At 36.2% G+C, this 20,447-nt stretch overlaps 1 long non-coding RNA gene across 1 annotated transcript in view; it reads left to right on the plus strand.

Moving 5' to 3' along the window:
* The first annotated feature begins 4,179 nt into the window (after positions 1-4,179).
* The window catches only part of LOC137658250 (uncharacterized), a 510,017-nt gene continuing 493,749 nt past the window's right edge, over positions 4,180-20,447 (plus strand). Inside the window, exon 1 of the long non-coding RNA XR_011047298.1 lies at positions 4,180-4,462. This is a non-coding gene — a long non-coding RNA (uncharacterized lncRNA). The remainder of the gene's footprint in view (positions 4,463-20,447) is intronic.

Consider the following 20,447-nt stretch of genomic DNA (forward strand, 5'->3'; position numbering starts at 1 on the left):
AATTGGTTTTTTCTTTTTCCTTTATTTCACAATTTGCTATTCATTTGTATTTCCTTTTCTCATTCGCTTCTTCTCTTCTGCCCTTCGGTCATTTGAAAAACAGGTAACTTTATTTCAGTGTCATTGGTTTAGGCTATAATAGTAACGATTGTAATTTGTAAGCCTATTGATCATTTCTCAAATCGTGTGCTATAGCGGAACGTGCTGTGCACAGGTTGACAAAAAAAAAAAAAAAAAAAAAAAAAAAAAAAAAAAAAAAAAAACGGTCTTCACTTAAACTTGAATAACTTTTGAAATAAATAATCAATTCCTTTTATTTTTCAGATTTATCAGGAAAATTAATGTTCTAAGAGTCTACCAAATTCGACCTTCGAGATGCCATGGACTACTGAGGGAAAGACATTTATAGTTGAGGCATATTTTCGGTTGAAGTCTTTCCACGCAGCTCAATTGCAATTCAAAGAACGGTTCAGATGTCAAGAATTTCTTGTCCACTCAATGATCTACAGATGGGTCAACAAGTTCAGAACCCATGGGACTGTGCATAACCTCAATTGTAAAAACACTAACAGACAATCACACCCTGGACGACCGAAATCAGCAAAGACACCACACAACATTGCTGCAGTCAGAAGCTCTGTTGTCCGCAGCCCAAGCAAGTCTGTGCGACGGCGAATTCAGGAGCTTGGAATCAATCGGGAGTCAGTGCAGAGAATTTTGAACGCAGATCTCCACCTGTATCCTTACAGGATACAGATTAAACACAAGCTTACACCTGATGACATGAGGAAGCGAGTGATCATGTGCCAGTGGTTTTGCGAGAAGATTGACGCTGTGCCAGACTTCCTTAACAATGTCTGGTTTTCGGACGAGGCTCATTTACTGTTGTCAGGTCACGTGAACTCCATGAACAATATCTTTTTGGGTAGCACGCCCCCTGAGCACTGTCTGCAAAGGCCATTACACTCGGTGAAGTGCACTGCCTGGGTCGCCATCTCCAAACATGGCATCATTGGACTATTCTGGTTCGAGGATGACAACGAGCGGTCTGTGACAATCAACACCGAGCGATATGTCCAGGTGCTTGGCAAGTTCTGGACAGCACTTGGTCGACGGAGAGGAGTCGTCAGGGTCCTCCGGTGGTTCCAGCAGAATGGTGCCAACCCCCACACTTCAAACGAATCATTGGCTTGGCTACAGCATCGTTTCCCTGACCGACTGATCAGCTGCAGGTGTGACCCGGAGTGGTCGCCGCATTCACCAGACCTGAACCCCCCAGATTTCTATCTCTGGGGATAACTTAAGGACAGGGTATGTGGAAACAACCCCCAGACTATCCCTGACCTGAAGGCAGCAATATGAGTGATCTCAAGGGAAGAATGCGGGAGGGTCATCGAGAACTTTGCCCGCCGGATCCAAATGTGCCTGCAGAGCCGGGGAGCTCATTTGGAGCACATTTTGGAGAGCCAGTGAAACAAAGACTTTTTGTTGTACAGACTTGAAACTTCAGAGATGTCTGCTACATAAGCTTGACCTAATGTAGCTAAAGTTTTGTGCCGATCTAAATAAACTTTTGGAAGTTATTCATTTTTTTGGCGATGACTGTTTTTTTGTGTCACCCTGTATATACAGTGTTACTGGTTTCAACTCTCTTGGGTTCAAGTTCCCTTGCTCGTGGTATACTCACGAACGTTTTATTTCCAATATCTATTTTTTTTTTTTAATCATCATTACTATAACTTTCACATTATCAATACTACCTTTTCATCACCATCATCAGCTTCATTGTTATCACTAACTTTTTCATCTTTCGCAATATCTTTCACCATCATCGTCATAATTATAATCACCATTATCATCTTCATCGTCATCACTTACTTTTTCATCATCTTCATTGACACATATTTCCTTCACCATCATTATCCTTTCTCATCATCTTCACTAACCTTTTCATTTCATAATTTTCATTGTCACTTTCTCATCCCCATCATCAATATCATTTCTCATCATCCTCACTAAATTCACCCTCATCACTATTATCCTTTCTCATCATCACCACCGCCATCATCATCATCATCATTAACTTTTCCATCATCCTCATTGTCACTTACTCGTCCTCATCATCTATATCCTTTCTCATTATAACCACTAACTTTTCCATCATCCTCACTGTCACTTTCTCATCATCACCATCATCATCAACTTTTTTGTTACCCATAACCTTTCTCATCATCATCATCATCATCATTAACTTTTTTGTTACCCATAAACTTTCTCATCATCATCATAATTATCCCCAATTTAAAGTTAATCACAACTTTTCGGAATCAGTTGTAGCTTTCTCCAGTGTCATTCCTGTGATTGCAACGTGTGTGGTTTCCAAGAAAGCATTGCTATTAAGTAAGACTTAAAATCGTTTTATAACGATGTTGCTCCTTTCTCTTCTGTTTCTTGTAAGTGACCAACAGATTTTAAATTTTGTTAGACATTACCATATTCAGTTTGAAATGTATTTAGATAGAATTGATTTCCTTTTACCAAATGCTTTCCTTTAAAAAATTCCCTTTATCGAATATGGTCATTTGATTGTTTCAAAATGTTTTAAATTATAAGTTAATTTCCCTTTTAGGGGAAGATTTTTAGTTAAAAGAGCGGACAAAATTCCGTTTTTTTTTCTTTTAATAGAATTCGTTTTAAAGGAGCTATACACTTTTGATCTGAGTCCACAGCTTGCCCAGGAAATTGGTAAACGTTATGGATGTAATATTGAAGTGATAATTAGTTAAATGATATGGCTTTTCTCTTTAATTCTATTGTTGCTGCGAAATATTTTCCAATTTCTAATGATTTTAAAAAAAATTTTCATGTTTATCTAATAAATAGATAGAAATTCCGTTTTACCCCATTTTTTTCACTATTTGTTCGGTACGATGGCAGTAAAATTAATGCATATAGGCCTAAGGTCGAGAAAGTTTTGCTTAAAACATGACCCATGAAGTTATTCTTATTCATTTATCAATGATCTTTTGTTTCATAATGTATTCGTTTGTGCTCATCTCCATTATAGTCATTTGACTTTTATCTGCTTTGTTTTCAAATTTTGAGATTTTTTCCGTGTTGCTTGCTTGCATGTCCAATTAATGGTCATTTTATATTTGCATTTAGCAACCAGTTTAGTTTTAAAAAGTAGGTTGGCCAGGGCACCAGCCACCCGTTGAGATACTACCGCTATAGAGTTATGTGGTCCTTTGACTGGCCAGACAGTACTGCATTGGATCCTTCTCTATAGTTACGGTTCACTTTCCCTTTGCCTACACATACACCGAATAGTCTGGCCTATTCTTTACAGATTCTCCTCTGTCCTCATTCACCTGACCACACTGAGATTACCAAACAATTTTCCTTCATCCAAGGGGTTAACTTCTGCACTGTAATTGTCTAGTGGCTACTTCCCTCTTGGTAAGGGTAGAAGAGACTCTTTGACTCTTTAGCTATGGTAAGCAGCTCTTCTAGGAGAAGGACACTCCAAATTCAAACCATTGTTCCTTAGTCTTGGTTAGTGCCATAGCCTCTGTACCATAGTCTTCCACTGTCTTGGGTTAGAGTTCTCTTGCTTGAGGGTACACTCAGGCACACTATTGTATCTCGTTTCTCTTCCTCTTGTTTTGTTAAAGTTTTCATAGTTTATATAGGAAATTTTTATTTAAATGTCATTGTTCTTAAAATATATAATTTTTCCTTGTTTCCTTTCCTCACTGGGCTATTTTACCGTTGGGACCCCTGGGCTTATAGCATCTTGCTTTTCCAACTAGGGTTGTAGCTTAGCAACTAATAATGATAATAATAATAATTTCCGTATCATAGTTGCAATGCAATATCACAATCATAAAAAAATAGTGTATATGCCTTTTTCAATTCTTATTTTGATCAGGGAGGAGTTAATCTCCTTTCCTAAACGATAAAGAAAAAGAAAGTAAGAAAAAATCCATGGATAGACCCCCAACGTACCCCGTGCTGATAGTGAAATGTTCAACTGAGAGTCTGAAACCGTCGTAATGTCTATTTTAGAAAATGCTTCAAAATGAGAGCAGGAAAATGATGCTTATCCTTCATCTGGCATCTCGAGTCGTGTTATCGGGAGGCATTTGCGAGAATATGAGCCAGTGTGCGTTTGGCTACGGTGATATCAAGTGATGCTACTACAGTACCTCAATAACCACTGTGCTCGGTTTACTTTTTAATTGTGAATTGTATCGTTTACATGAAAAAAAACAATATTGGCAGCGCGATTTTAATTTAAGGTGATTATGTCAATTGATTTAACAAGGTTATGAACGTTGATTCGTCAAGTGAAAAGTTTGTTTGGAACGTTAGCCTTTGGAAAAACTTTTCAGCACGAAACGTTAGTTGTTTTAAAAAGCGGAAGTTCACCATTTGAATTGGACAATTAGTGTTGTTTACGGTGAGTTTTTATCAACTTTCTTGTAGCTTAGACATTAGGTCGTCTTTCACCACGTTTATTGCAAGGTAATGGTTCCTGTAATATAGAATTGAATGCATTTATTTGATAGTAGGCCTACTGTGCTCTTGTGTTCGTCCAACTTTTGTTATCTGGAATATTCAAGTTAAGCATATCATGTAATCAATTATTATGATGACAATTTACTGATGGTCTCAACATTTTAAGATTGATAGACTTACTTTACCGCTAAAATTTAGAATTTAATCAATTTACTTGATGGTAGGCCTACCATTCTCTCATGTGTTGTTCTAGGTTTGATTACTTTGAATTAACTCATGAATTTGGTTGACTGAAAGATTTAAAGAACACTCATTAGGGGCGGAGGCAAGAGACAGTGGCAATACCCTAGCTAGCAGGACAATGCCCCAGACACTGACAATATGTACATATCATGCGCCCAAAAGCTAATAAAACCCAACTTGAATAGTCCAGACGACAGAAGTCTCCACATTTAAGAAAATAATAAGACTTTACCATTATTACTCTCTCTCTCTCTCTCTCTCTCTCTCTCTCTCTCTCTCTCTCTCTCTCTCTCTCTCTCTCTCTCTCTCTCTCTCTCTCTAATGAAAACTGGCTATATCAATAATTCGACTGTAAAACAATTATCTTAATCTTTGTGAACCATCAGTGATTTCACTAGTAATTTTCTCCTTAAAAACAACAACGCTACGAAAGAACGTTTTTTTTTTTTTACTTAATAACTTAAAGGGTTGTTTCCATGTTTCTGTCACACAGCACACACCTACTAGATTTTTTCTTTTTCTATATATCTATTAAATATATATCAAATTATAATTACCTAATCCTCGTTAATCATCAAATCAGTGCTATCTAGCATTTCATGAACATGAGGATTAACCTTTTGAAAGCCTTTGTACACTAGTCCTTCTGATGTCAAATGGAGATTGTTATACAATCTTGGGGCCGTATATTTGACAGTTTAGAACCCTCAGTCGAAGTGCATCATGTTTCCAATATCCGTAACTAATCTCGTGTCGACACGATTTGTTTTTTGTTGGCTGTGCGATGTGAAACAATCACCTTGATATTTTGGACATTCAGCTCTGATAATTTGATGATTCTCTGCACATATATTGTAATTTATTCCAGATTTAATAGACAGCCAGGGTTAGCCTAACCTCCTGGTGAAACGCCTATCAATCTTGCTCCTTTGTTCATGTTCGTAACTGCAAAAATTCTATTTTGTGAAGATTGTAACATACATAGTTACAGTTATCAATCCAGGTAATAATTCACAAGTTTCTTAACAGAACATTCATTTAGACATTTATTTACAAAAGCTATGTTCCCGAGTTGATTTCCAATGATTCTTACTTCTTTAAGTGATGAGAGATAAATTACAGTTCAGTTATAGATCTAGGTCACGAAATTTACTAGATATCGGGACTAACGTGTCAAAATTTACATGAATGTCACTAAGGTTTCGTAAATTGTTTATCTTTCCTACCACCATAAACTTCTCGAAAGCGATTTCGTCCAACCCGCTTCTCTTTAATCTCGCAATTTACTATGAGGATAATGGTACCAAATTTCACGTAATACTAAATTAACATGTATTCACCGTCTCGTGTATTTTCCCCCATGAAATGTTGTACAACTTCTTTCTTGAGACATGTTTTTCATAACATTTCATTTGTGTACGTGTTATTTTAATTTTGACATTTTTTAGTCTGCTTGGATTACTGATATTATTACCAGAGAGAGAGAGAGAGAGAGAGAGAGAGAGAGAGAGAGAGAGAGAGAGAGAGAGAGAGAGAGCTATTGTTTTGCCCTTCATATACCAACATCATCCGCTACCAGGCCTAGTCCATTGCAAAGGCATCAGACATGTCCTACCACTTGCGCCTGTTTATGGTCTTACTATGCCAGTCCACACCCGGAAACATTCCTAGTTTGTCAATCCATGGCCTTCCCAGGTTATTTGGTTATTCTTACTGTCCAACTATCTGTTAGTCTCATTATATGCCAAGCCCATGCCTATTTTTTTTCTTTTTTTTTTTACGTGTTATTAGAATATCCTCTACCTAAGTTTGCTCTCGTATCCATATTGGTCTTTTCTGTCTCTTGGTGTTACACCCATCATTATTCTTTCCATAGAGATTTGAGAGGGGGAGGTCTTTGTACATATGTAAGCAAATTATGCTAGTTATACATCTTTTATTTTATCGTGAAGTCTAAGCTTATTATATTATATTTATTCATACATGGCCTATTATTTTGTCTGAGAGAGAGAGAGAGAGAGAGAGAGAGAGAGAGAGAGAGAGAGAGAGAGAGAGAGAGAGAGAGAGACTTATATGGAGTGTTTTTTTATTTTATTTTTGTTTGTTTTGTCTTGTAAGCCAAAACGGATTAGATAAATGGTCTGGAAGGTGTTTTTGCACACGCTTACCCTGCTAACAATACTCACAAGTTATAGACGTGAAACAGTAGTTTAAAAACCGTCATCATAATGCCAAGTTTTTCTGACCTAAATAGCTGTTATGTTTAAGGCTGTATTAACTTTTTTTTTTTTCATATTGACTGAATTCCAGTTTTTATAACAAATACCTTGATAAATAACTGTGATAAGTAATTAAAAATACTTTTATTAATAGTTATTGAGAGTATTTTATTTGTTTTAAATTCCACTGTGAATAAGTTATATAATAGTTATGTAGACCTGTCTTTATAGTTATGTAGACCAATTATTATTATTATTAGGTAGTAGGTTGACCAGGGCACCAGCCATCCGTTGAGACCCTACCGCTTGCGGCTAGAAAGTTACTGGGTCTCTAGACTGGCCAGGCAGTACTACTTTGGGTCCCTTTTCTGGCAACGGCTCACTTTTCTTTTGCTCACACATACATCGAATAGTCTGGCATAATTCTCCTGTCCTCGGGCATCTGACAACATAGATTACCCTACAATTCTTATTCGTTAATGTGGTTAACTACTGTAATGTAATTGCCAGTGGCTACTTTCCTCTTGGTAAGGGCAGAAGAGACTGTTTAGCTATGGTAAGCAGCTCTTTTAGGAGACGGACACTCTAAAATCAATTCATTGTTCTCTAGTCTTGTGTAGCGCATGATACGTATAGTGGTATGGGGACACATAAACTTTATTGTTATTTAAGATAAACATAACTTGCTATTCATTACATATAACATATGTAACAGACTTATCGATATATATATATATATATATATATATATATATATATATATATATATATATGTATATGTATATATATATATATATATATATATATATATATATATATATATATATATATATATATATAGTCCCATGGTCTGGGAACCAAAATATATACACAAGCTACACAACCTCTCGATGACCAAACTCACCTGTTTATTTTTACATTAATCTATTACATTTAAATGACACCCAAACTCTAAAGGTGCGATTAGATTGGAGATTAAACTCTCCCAAGAGACGGCTACTCTAGCGCGACTTTCTCTACAGCGTGTTTATACTACCAGCAAGTTTTTCTCTCCGAGAGCTGTGAGTGAGTGTCACGAGAGAAAGTGTCCGAGAGTTGGGTAAGATTTCTCGCGCATCTATTTACACTGGAGCCAGTGCCAGTCGACAACTAGCGAGGGTTGAGAGAACATGCCTCAAAAGTGCCATGTTGCTGCTGCATTAATAATTATGAACGAAGTGAAAAAGAAAAGGAAAAGAAGTATGTGGGTCCGAAAAGGGATAAGCAGAAGGGGAGAAGATGGAGCACATGCAAAATTATTAAGAAAATTGTTTGAGGATGATGCATCGAGCTATAAGAACTTCGTATGTTTGGGGGTTCCGGTTTCCAAATTAATACTTCCAGTTTGCTCTGGTTGATTCCCGTTTCCATATCAATTCAGAGCTACGCAGTTCCTGAAGAAATAAAGAGTTTTATATAACACTGTGTAAACACAAAAAATGCTGGAGTGAGCAGTAAGTGAGGGAGGGTAGGTTAGGATAAGAAAGCATAACATATAAATACAAAGTAACTAGTGCACGTGCCCGTTAAATCCAAATATTTAAATTAAATATTTATATTTTAATCATTTATTTAAATTAAATGTATTTAATGTTTTTATTTTTAATAATAATAACACAAATAATCTACTGCACGTTCCCGTTAAATTCAAATATTTAAATTAAATATGTAAATTTTAAGCATTTATTTGAATTAAATATATTTAATAATTTTTTTTTTCAAATAATGATAACAAATAATCTAGTGCACGTGCTCGTTAAAAATAACGGGTATTGAAATGTGTGTGTGTGTGTTTGTGGGTAGTGTTTTTTTTTATTTCTTATTTTTTTATACACTAATTATTTCTTCAGCTCTACTCCCATTTTTTTTTCTTCTTTAATTTTCTAGCTTCAGTACACATTAGACTCCGGAGATTGTGCCATTTCCTTGCAATTTCTTTTTTGCTAATTCCCAAGTTCTCAGCTATTCCTTTAATTTTACTAATTTTCAGCTCTTTGTTTCTGTACTCAGGCAAAGTCACATTCCACAGTTCAGGAAATTTCTCGTATTGCTGAATTAATGTAATTGTTTGGTCTTTATTCCACTTTTTTGGCACATGTTCTCTCGCGAGAGTAACGAAAACTTTCAGAGATCTGAATATTCACTGGATAGAGTGGAGAGCTACAACCTAGCTTTACGAGCGTGCTGTCTAGAGTGTTTAGACTGTAGCATGCGCGAGAGAAGAGAAACACTCGCGAGAGTATAGAGAAAATCTCGGAGAGTCCTCTACAGCCTGTTTACATTCCACAGACCAGCTGTCTGAGAGCAACTCTCGGAAAAAACTCTCCAATCTAATCGCACCTTAAGAAGATTATACAACTCTCAGACGGCAATATATAAAAACACTGGATATCCAAAGGTTTCCTAAGTACACTCAAAACAAAACTAGGTAATTATTATTAAGAACTATTTAAACCACCTCTTACTTCAATTCTTTAACAGGGATACGAGTGAGTACTGAAATAAACACTGGTGTGTGAAATAATACATTCTTTACAAAAATAGATATATTCTATAAAAATTACAACACTTTGAAAGAATTTGCTTAAAAAAATAAATCACTCGAAATATTAGGTCTGAACAAAACTTAGACTAAGACAAAAGAAATTAATACTTTGAAAAATTACACAATCAATTTTATCACTGGAAATTACATTTTACACCAACATTTAACACTTTAAGGATTAAACTCTTAAAGAAATTACATAAAGTAACTGATAAACTTAAAAATTTTAGATCACACCCAGTAAACAGATAACAATAAAAATATACTTCACTTTTCTTACTCGCACAGGGCCAGTTACAAAAATTTATATAATACCAGCACACGTAATGACACAATACATTGAAAACACCTTCAAAGTCTTCCTTAATGTTTCAACATTCTACACACGATGCATGTTATATTTAAACTTATACACTTTGGAGAGGACTCACTCAAGGCACTAGAGAGAGAGGGTATGTTGACTCTGTCACAGGATAGGCTGATTCTCTTCTGATGCTCTGCTTCCCTGGGGGCGCATATATAAACTTAATACCTTCTAGATTATTCTAAATAGATTATTCTCGTGCCTTGGGGGAAGGCGCCTAGCGATTTCAAAGTTACCAACTAGATAAAAATTCAGGATAACAAACCTTGCTTTCAGGCAACTCTCTCTCTCAGCTGCTCCGCCCACCTACTGTTCTCGGAAAAAAAGAAAAAAAAGAAGATAGAATCTAACACTGGGGTTTTCAAGAACCTTCCAAAATACGTGGCAAATATAAGAATTGCGTATTTTCTCACAAACATGATCCAGTACCTCATGAAAACATAAAAGAAAATTACAAAAGCTCTCTTTCATACTTTGTATGGTCATATAACTCTTGTAAGCAGATTACGTAAGACTTCCTAATAAAAATACATGAAATAAAAAGTTAATTCTAAGGAGCTCACCGTAAGAGCTGGACCTCTTAAATATATAAATGTAATCTATAAATGAAGTACATGAATAAATTATTTACTGTACGCTAGACCAACTTCGTAAGAATATATATATATATATATATATATATATATATATATATATATATATATATATATATATATATATATATATGTGTGTGTGTGTGTATATATATATGTATTTATATAGATAGATAGATAGATATACGTATGAAAATATAATTCCGATTTTATATATATTTCGGAAAGTTTTTCTTACATATGTTAGTTTATTTGGTACTTTGATTTGTGTAAATACTTTGCACCTGCTTGCTAGAGGTCCTATTTTTGACTGAATTTCGCTTTTTATTTAAAGCAAGAGATTTTCTTTCCATTTCCACAGTAAAAAGTTTCCTTGTTTATTTGCCATCTGGAATTCTCTTGATGCTTACATCTTTACTCATTTCTATAATCATTTCCTTAAAGAAACATATTTATTCCTTTGTTAGGAGGAAATACACACTTTCCTTTCTCGTAATTTTTTATATTTCCCCCGATAAAAATTGGTTAAATCTCATCTCTTTGGATTTTGTGTAGTTTAGATTATTGAGAAGTAACTGGGAGTACAGAGAGACACCATTGGCTAGGAATTGAGCTTTTGATATATATGAATTTGTCTAGTCGTACTATCATAACCGGAATCTAGACCATTTTAGTACAGTATACAAAATTCAATCTTACGAACTTTCATTTCCAAAGGGTCGTAAGGTTTAGGCCTGTAAAAGTCTAGTCCATTGAGGCTTAACCTTTTCCTGTTAACTACACCACAGTTAGAAGATGTCAAATGTGTCCATACAAGTGCAGGTAGTAGTTTGGCCAGGGCACCAGCCACCCATTGTGATACTGCCGCTAGAGAGTTATTAGATCCTTTGAATAGCCAGGCAGTACTGCATTGGATCTCTCTCTCTCTCTCTCTCTCTCTCTCTCTCTCTCTCTCTCTCTCTGTGATTATGGCTCATTTTTCTTAGCTTACACATACACTGTTCACACACTCCTTTTTCCTCATACACCTTCTAACACCGAGATTACCAAACAATTCTTCATCGCTCAAGGGGTTAACTACTGTACTGCACTGTAATTGTTCAGTGGCTACTTTCTTTTGGTGAGGGTAAAAGAGAGACTTTTTCCATGGTAAGCAGCTTTTCAAGGAGAAGGACACTCCAAAATTCAACCCTTGTTCTCCAGTTTTGGGTAATGACTTATCCTCTGTACCATGGTCTTCCACTGTCTTGGGATATCTTATTTCTCTTTCTTTTATTTTTGAAAATTTTATAGTTTACATGCAAAACATTTCTTTTAATGTTACTTTTCTTAAAATATTTCATTTCAGGCTAATTGTTCATTACTCCCCTTATAGTTTATTTATTTCCTTATTTCCTTTCCTCACAGCTATTTTTCGCTGTTGGAGCCCTTGGGCTTAATAGCATCCCGCTTTTCCAACTAGGGTTGTAGCTTAGCTAATAATAATAATAATAATAATAATAATAATATATTAATAATAATAATAATAATAATGATAATAATAATAGACTTATTAAGGTGATAACTTGTGATAAAAAACCTTTAACTAACTTGACGGAGACTAGAAGCCTTGGAGACATCTATTTGTTGGAGTCTGCTATCTGCTATACAGAAGAATAATGATTTCTTGATTTACCGGGATTTATAACTTTTTAATGTTATGTTCCATTGGTTGGTTACCGATGAAGCTCTTATTTTTTCTTTATCCTTTAGAAATGACGCTTTCACTGGTCTTTTAGACGGGACACTTTTTATAGTCTTTTAGAAGCGACACTTTCTACAGCCTTTTAGAAGGGTCTATTTCAATAGCCATTTAGACTGACGATTCCATTAGTATTTTAAAAGGGACAATTTCAATAGTCTTTTAGAAGAGACAATTTCAAGAGCCTTTTAGGAGAAATTCCAATTGCCTTTTTGAGGTTTGATTCCATTATTCTTTTAGATGGATGCTTCCACTATTCTTTTCGAGGGGACGATTCTATTAGCCTTTTAAAAGAGGTGATTTCAAGTCTTTTAGAATAGACGATTTCAATAGCATTTCAGAAGAAACAATTTTAAGCCCTTGCTGTACTTTCGGGCCCAAAAATGTTGTTGTATCATATTTTAACATTATCTTTTATGTAAACATTGGGATTTTGGTTAAATAATATTACTTGTTTAGACTTTAAGCAAAGAGCCTTTGTGGATTCTTCGTGATTTCCGACATTCATTGTTACTACCTCTAGGGTGCTTTCTGGTTTTCCAGAGAAAATACATAAAACATTTGTCTTTTACTAAGAAACATCTGTAACACCCTTGGACTTGTTTTACAACCTATTATAATTACTTACTGGGTTTAGAGGAAATCCTTAATTGCCTCTTCATCCTTTCGGTAGAAACTTGTAATAATACTCTCGTGTGGCACAAGAGTATTATTACAAGTTTCTAAAAATAAAAATACTTTTTAGTTTTAATGGGAAAGCTGGTGCCATTTTGGTTTCAAAATGAAAATACTCTTGACTTTTAATGGGGAAGTCTAGTAGCATTTTGCTTTCGAAATTTTAATTTCGAATGCAAAATGCTACCAGACTCGAGTTTTCAAGGGAAAGCTGGTACCATTTCACTCTCAAATTAAAAATACTCTTCACCTTCAACAGAAACAGTATGGTGCCACTTTTTTTCTCAAAATAAAAATACGCTTTCGAGTTTTAACAGAAATAGTGTCTGGTGCTACTTTGCTTCTAAAAGAAACTGTTGAAAAATCTCAGACACTAATCAAAAAGCCGATTTGAAATTAATAGGGTTACATGAGGGAAAAGAAAATGGTTCAACTTTGCTACATGGTGTATTTTTTTACGGTATAAGAAAGTCCAATGGGGCCTTCGTACTTTAAAAGAAAGTTATACAATAGCATAGATGAATACGACTGCGAGTAAAAGTCTTGATGACTCCTTTTGCTTTTACTCGTAGAAGGAAGCCTTTGTGACATTTCAAGGCTTTTTGTTAAAAGCCTTTATGATGTCTTTTGGTTTTCATAAGAAATTTTTAGTGCCATTTTGGGCTTTTAGACATGAAGCATCTTAATGCCTCTGTGCTTGTAGCTGAAAAACACTATAATGTTTTAATGCTCTTGTGAGAGTTTATGGTCCTTTATGCATTTAGGGAAATATGACTTGTGTAAAGAAAAATTTTAGTGCCTCCACTGGGTTTTAGAAGAAAACCTTTATAACTTCTTTGTGGTTTAAGACGAAAGTATATCGCAGGGAGCTATATAAAAAAAAAAAAAAAAAAAAAATAGGAGTTAGGAGATAGAAAAAATGTCTCAAGTCTGCGTCTCCCTTCCATTGTCTGCTTTGTAAGCAAAATCTTTTTTCTTTTTTTTTTCTAAGCGAAGCCACTAAAGAGATACTTTATGATCCCCGCAAAAGAGCCATGATCCCTTTTTATGGTGCCTTGAGGTCGTATTAAAGCCATGAATATATAGCCGACGGCGTCGTTGCCATCGGCAGCCACTATGGGTTTCATATGCAGGTGGGAGAGGCTGTTACATTTGATCGTCTTTTAAAGGAACCGCTACAATAGATTATCTTTAAAAAGCACCGTTACATTGATTACCTCCGTCAACGAACTTGGAAGGAGGTTATGTTTTCGCCCCCTGTTTGTGGTTTGTTTGTAAGTGTGTGTGTTTGTGGACAGCTTCCTGGCCGCAATTTTAATCGTAGATTAATGAAACTTTCAGGGATTGACTGTTACGTAAAAGCTGGAATGATTAGATTTTGGAAGGTCAAGGTTACGGTCAAGCATAATGTCCAATTCACGTAATCAGCCATAAGTTTGAGATCGTTATCACAGATTTCAAACTTGGTTCATATTTTAGTGTATGGTCAAAGGTCAAGATAAAGGTCAAACAAAAGGGCAAGAAATAAGCTGCCACGGCGGAGGTCTGCGCTCTTCTGAGTGCCCCTTTAGTTATTAATATAATCCAAAATTGACAGAATATAAATACTTGCTTTACTTTAAGGGCAGTTTTCCTGGGCCTATGCAGTAGGGGAACCCTACTCTCTACAGGACCTCCACAGTGATTTCATCATGTTCATTCGAAAACATTCAACATTTCACACCGCCTATTGCTCATTTATTGTCAAATGCACACTATTGAAGCACTTAGAGAACAAGAAAGTCTTCAGTTTCCTCTTGAAAGCCTTGATATCTTCAGTCTTTCGAATGTCTAGTGGGATCTTATTGTACAGTCTTGGGGCCGCATATTTGAAGGCTCTTAAGCCTACAGTAGACATATATCTAGGTTTCAATAATTTGAAAATATCTGTAACTATTCTCGTGTCAAAACGATTTGTTGGCTGCACAATATGTAGCAATTCTCTTAGATATTTTGGACATCCGGTTCTGATACCATGTTTTAAACTAAATTATCGCTCAAGAAGGGAGCCAGTATAAATTAATTAGTATAGGAGTGATCCTTTCTCGGGATGAGACGCCTTTTATCAGTCTCGGTCCTCTGTTTATCATGTTTTGTAATGTCTTAAGTTACATTTTTGGTAAATTGTAGTAGATGGCGTTACATTGGTAAATCCTGGTAATAACAGTTTATCGCAAGTTTTTTTTTTATTTATTTTTTTTATTTTTACAGAAGGTTCATCCAGGTACATCTTTATAAGAGCAATGTTCCTAAGATGATAACCAGCAGTTTTTACTACATTATTTATTGGGCCATTGAAAGACAAGTTACAGTCAAGAGGTACGCCTATAGATCACGAACTTTACTAGATATCGGGATAAAGTTGTTATTTCTGTTTGTTTAAATTTCACACAAGTTTCTTACGTTGTTTTTCTTTCCAACCACCATGAACTCAGTTTTTTTCATTTAATTTTAGTTGTTTTTTTATTACCATCCATTCCCTGACACTGGCAATAATTTTCTTTAGTTTCAATACTGTCGTCTATATCATTTATGGAGAAGTAAAATTGTGTAGATTTATTCAGTATGTATCAGACAGGGATGCAGTGCGAGTATATTAACTTCTTCAATACTATATATATATATATATATATATATATATATATATATATATTATATATATATATATATATATATATATATATATATATATATATATATATTTAAACTAAAAAAGCACACAGGGTGCAGACCTCCGCCACGGCAGCTTATTTCTCGAAACCAGGGTGACTTTCCCAGAATCAATTAGTCATTTCCAGCTCTTTACATAACAGTTTAAAATCCCTGCAAGTTTCACTACTTTACGATTAAATTTGTGGCCATATGGTTGATGACTGGAGTTTGAACTTTTGCTTGACCTTCGACCTTAACAGCTCTTTACATTATAGTTTGAAATATCACTGCAAGTTACATTACTTTACGATTAAAATTGTTGCCGTATGGCCGATGACCAGAATTTGACCTTTTGCTTGACCTTGATGTTGGACTCGACCATACCATTGGACCTCATGCATTAATTGGAGGTTAGATTTTCATACACTCAAATATGAACCAAGTTTGAAGGCTCTGTGACAACGATGTTCATACTTATGGCTGATTCCGTGAATTGGACATTTTTCTTGACCGTGACCTTGACATTTGACCTTGATCTTCCAAAATTGAATAATTAAGTTTTTTTTTTCATAACTGTTAATCCCTGATAGTTGCACTACTCTACGATTAAAATTGTGGCCAGGAAGATGTTTAAAGACAATCATACAAACAGGGGTGAAAACGAAACCTGATTCTAACTTTGTTGGCGGAGGTAACTATAGTTTCATTAACGTTGATCAAATTTAATACCAGAAAATACCATCATAGGACTGAAACAAATAATCAGGACAGGTAAATAAGTATCATTGAAAAAAAATAATTTAAATAAAACCATCTGATTTATATCAAATAAATAAAAAAATTTTTATTCAAGAAAATCAGGATTTTTTTCAAACCTGGTAATTGGCGTCTATGTAAATCACATAATAAGAAAGAACTCATCTCTTTTGCAAATTCTATTTAGTCTTTCCTCTGCTTTTAATTTCTTGATGTTTATTGTTTTAGCTATTCTTATAAACGTATAGATTTCGCATTTATGGTCCTTATTCCATCTTGTCTTTTCCATATTTTTGTGGTCAATTCTGTTGACGCTTCACAGAGCAGGTTACAGTTTTCCTTGATGTACTCATTTTTTTAATGTCTTTAAAGATTCCTTCATGAGTAGCAGCGTCAATCTACAGACCATTGAGCTGTTGCTCAGTGCCTCAAGCATCAAGCATATTCACGAGGTCAGCGGCAAATGTGCGTGATTCCTATTTGGGCTACCGTTTCAGTACTTAGTCTGTGACCGTTGGGATGTCCATTCCAAGTTTAGCCTGTTTTTTTTCTTCATAAACGAAGTTCCTTATTCTCTGATCAGCCACTCTCTCATTTGGCCCACTATCCCAATCTAAATTTACCAAACTTGTTTCACCAGCTGACTTGACTAAATGTACTTTAGAGTCACAACAACGTCAACAATTTCATCTTTCAGTTCATCCTGGAACACTCCTTCAGCAGGAAGATCGATTTCATCTTCCAGTTCATCCTGGAACATTCCTTCAGAAGGAAGATCGATTTCATCATCCAGTTCATCCTGGAATACTTCTTTGGCAGGAAGATCGATTTCATCTTCCAGTTCATCCTCGAACACTCCTTCAGCAGGAAGATTGATTACATCTTCCAGTTCACCCTGGAATACTCTTTCATCAGGAAGATCAATTTCATCATCCAGTTCATCCTGGAACACTTATTCAGCAGGAAGATAGATTTCATCTTCCAGTTCATCCTGGAACACTCCTTCAGCAGGAAGATCAATTTCATCTTCCAGTTCATCCTGAAACACTCCTTCACCAGGAAGATCGATTTCATCCTCCAGTTCATCGTGGAACACTCCTCCGGCAGGAAGTTCAATTTTATCTTTCAGTTTATCCTGAAATACTCTTTCAGCAGTAGGATTGATTTCATCTTCCAGTTCATCCCGGAACACTCCTTCAGCAGGAAGATCGATTTCATCTTCCAGTTTATCTTGGAAAACTCCTTCAGCAGGATGATTGATTTCATCTTTCAGTTCATCCTGGAACACTCCTTCAGCAGGAAGATAAATTTCATCTTCCAGGTCATCCTGGAAAACTCCTAACGTAGGAAGATCGATTTTGTCTTCCAGTTCATCCTGGAACACTCCTTCAGAAGGATAATTGATTCATCTTCCAGTTATCCTGAAACACTTTTTCAGCAAGAAGTTCAATTTCATCTTCCAATTCATCCTTTAACACTCCTTCAGCAGAAAGATCGATTTCATCTTCCAGTTCATCCCAGAACACTCCTTCAGCAGGAAGATCGATTTCACCAGTTAACCCTGGGACACTCTTTCAGCAGGGAGTTCAATTTCATCTTCCAGTTCATCCTGGAACACTCCTTCAGCAGGAATATCGATTTCGTCTTCCAGTTCATCCTGGAATACTCCTTCAGCAGGAAGATCGATTTCATTTTCCAGTTCATCCTGGAACTCTCCTTCAGTAGGAAAATCGATTACATCTTCTAGTTCATCTTGGAACACTCCTTCAGCTGGAAGATCGATTTCATCTTCCAGTTCATCCTGGAACACTCCTTCAGAAGGTATATCGCTTTCATCTTCCAGTTCATCCTGGAACACTCCTTCAGCAAGAAGATTGATTTTATCTTTCAGTTCATCCTGGAACACTCCTTCAGCAGGAAGATCGATTTCATCCTCCAGTTCATGATTGAAACCTCCTTCAGCAGGAAGATCGATTTCATCTTCCAGTTCATCTTGGAACTCTCTTTGAGCAGGAAGATCGATTTCATCTTTTAGTTCATCTTGGAACACTCCTCCAGCAGTGAGATTGATTTTATCTTTCAGTTCACCCTGGAACACTCCCTCAGCAGGAAGTTCGAATTCATCTTTCAGATCATCCTGGGACACTCCGTCAGCAGGATGATCGATTTCATCTTCCAGTTCATCCTGGAAAACTCATTGAGCAGGAAGATCGATTTTATCTTCCAGTACATCCTGGAACACTCCTTCAGTAGGAATTAGATTTCATCTTCCAGTTCATTCTGGAACACGCCTTCAGCAGGAAGATCGATTTAATATTTAGTTCATCCTGGAACACTCCTTCAGCAGGAAGATCGATATTACATTCCAGTTTATGATGGAAGACTCCTTAAGCAAGAAGATCAATTTCATCTTCCAGTTCATCATGAAACACTCCTTCACCAGGAAGATCGATTTCACCAGTTACCCTGGAACACTCTTTCAGCAGGGAGTTCAATTTCATCTTCCAGTTCATCCTGGAAGACTCCTTCAGCAGGAAAATTGATTTCCTCTTCCAGTTCATCCTGGAATACTCCTTCAGCAGGAAGTTCGATTTCATTTTCCAGTTCATCCTGGAACACTCCTTCGGCAGGAAGATTGATTTCATCTTCCAGTTCGTGATTGAAACCTCCTTCAGCAGGAAGATCGATTTCATCTTCCAGTTCATCTTGGAACTCTCTTTCAGTAGGAAGATCGATTTCATCTTCTAGTTCATCTTGGAACACTCTTCCAGCAGTAAGATTGATTTTATCTTTCAGTTCATCCTGGAACACTCTCTCAGCAGGAAGATTGATTTCATCTTTCAGTTAATCCTGGAACACTCCGTCAGTAGGAAGATCGATTTCATCTTCCAGTTCATCTTGGATTACTCCTTCAGCATGAAGATCGATTTCATCTTCCAGTTCATCCTGGAACTCCTTTAGCAGGAAGATTGATTTCATCTTCCAGTTCATCCTGGAAAACTCATTGAGCAGGAAGATCAATTTTATCTTTCAGTACATCCTGGAAAACTCCTTCAGTAGGAATTGGATTTCATTTTCCAGTTCAATCTGGAACAGTCCTTCAGCAGGAAGGTCGATTTCATATTTAGTTCATCCTGAAACACTCCTTCAGCATGTAGATCGATATCACATTCCAGTTTATCCGAGAACACCCCTTAAGCAAGATCGATTTCATCTTCCAGTTCATCCTGGAATACTCCTTCACCAGGAAGATCGATTTCATCTTCCTATTCATTCTGGAAAACTCCTTCAGCAGGAAGATCGATTTCATCTTCCAGTTCATTGTGGAACACTCCTTCAGCAGGTAGATCGATTTTATCTTTAAGTTCATCCTGGACCACTCCTTTCGTGGGAAGATCGATTCCTTCTTCCAGTTTATCCTGTAAAACTACTTCAGCAGAAAGATTGATTTGCTCTTCCTGTTCATCCTGGAACACTCCTTCACCAGGAAGATCAATTTCATCTCTCGGTTCATCTTGGAACACTTCCTCAGCAGGAAGATTGATTTTATCTTCCAGTTCATCCTGGAACACTCCTTCACGAGGAAGATCAATTTCATCTTACATTTCATCTTGGAACACTCCTTCAGCAGGAAGATTTATTCATCTTCCAGTTCATCCTGGAGCAATCCTTCAGCAGGAAGATCGATTTATTCTCCCTATACATCATGGAACACTACTTCTGCAGGAAGATCGATTTCACATTCCAGTTCATCCTGGAACACTCCTTCAGCAGGAAGATCAATTTCATCCACCAGTTTATCGTGGAAAACTCCTTCAGTAGGAAAATAGAGTTCATCCAAGAACACTCCTTCAGCTGGAAGATCGATTTCATATTCAGTTCATCCTGGAACACTTCCTTTGGCAAGAAGATAGATTTCATCTTGCAGTTCATCATGGAACCCTTCTTCAACAGGAGGATCGATTTCTTCTTCCAGTTCATCTTTGAGTTCAACTTTGACCATTCCTTCAGTAGTAAGATTGATTTCATCTTCCAGTTCATCCTGGAACACTCCTGCAGC

This window comes from Palaemon carinicauda, chromosome 19 (genome assembly GCF_036898095.1).
Source record: "Palaemon carinicauda isolate YSFRI2023 chromosome 19, ASM3689809v2, whole genome shotgun sequence".
NCBI lineage: Eukaryota > Metazoa > Arthropoda > Malacostraca > Decapoda > Palaemonidae > Palaemon > Palaemon carinicauda.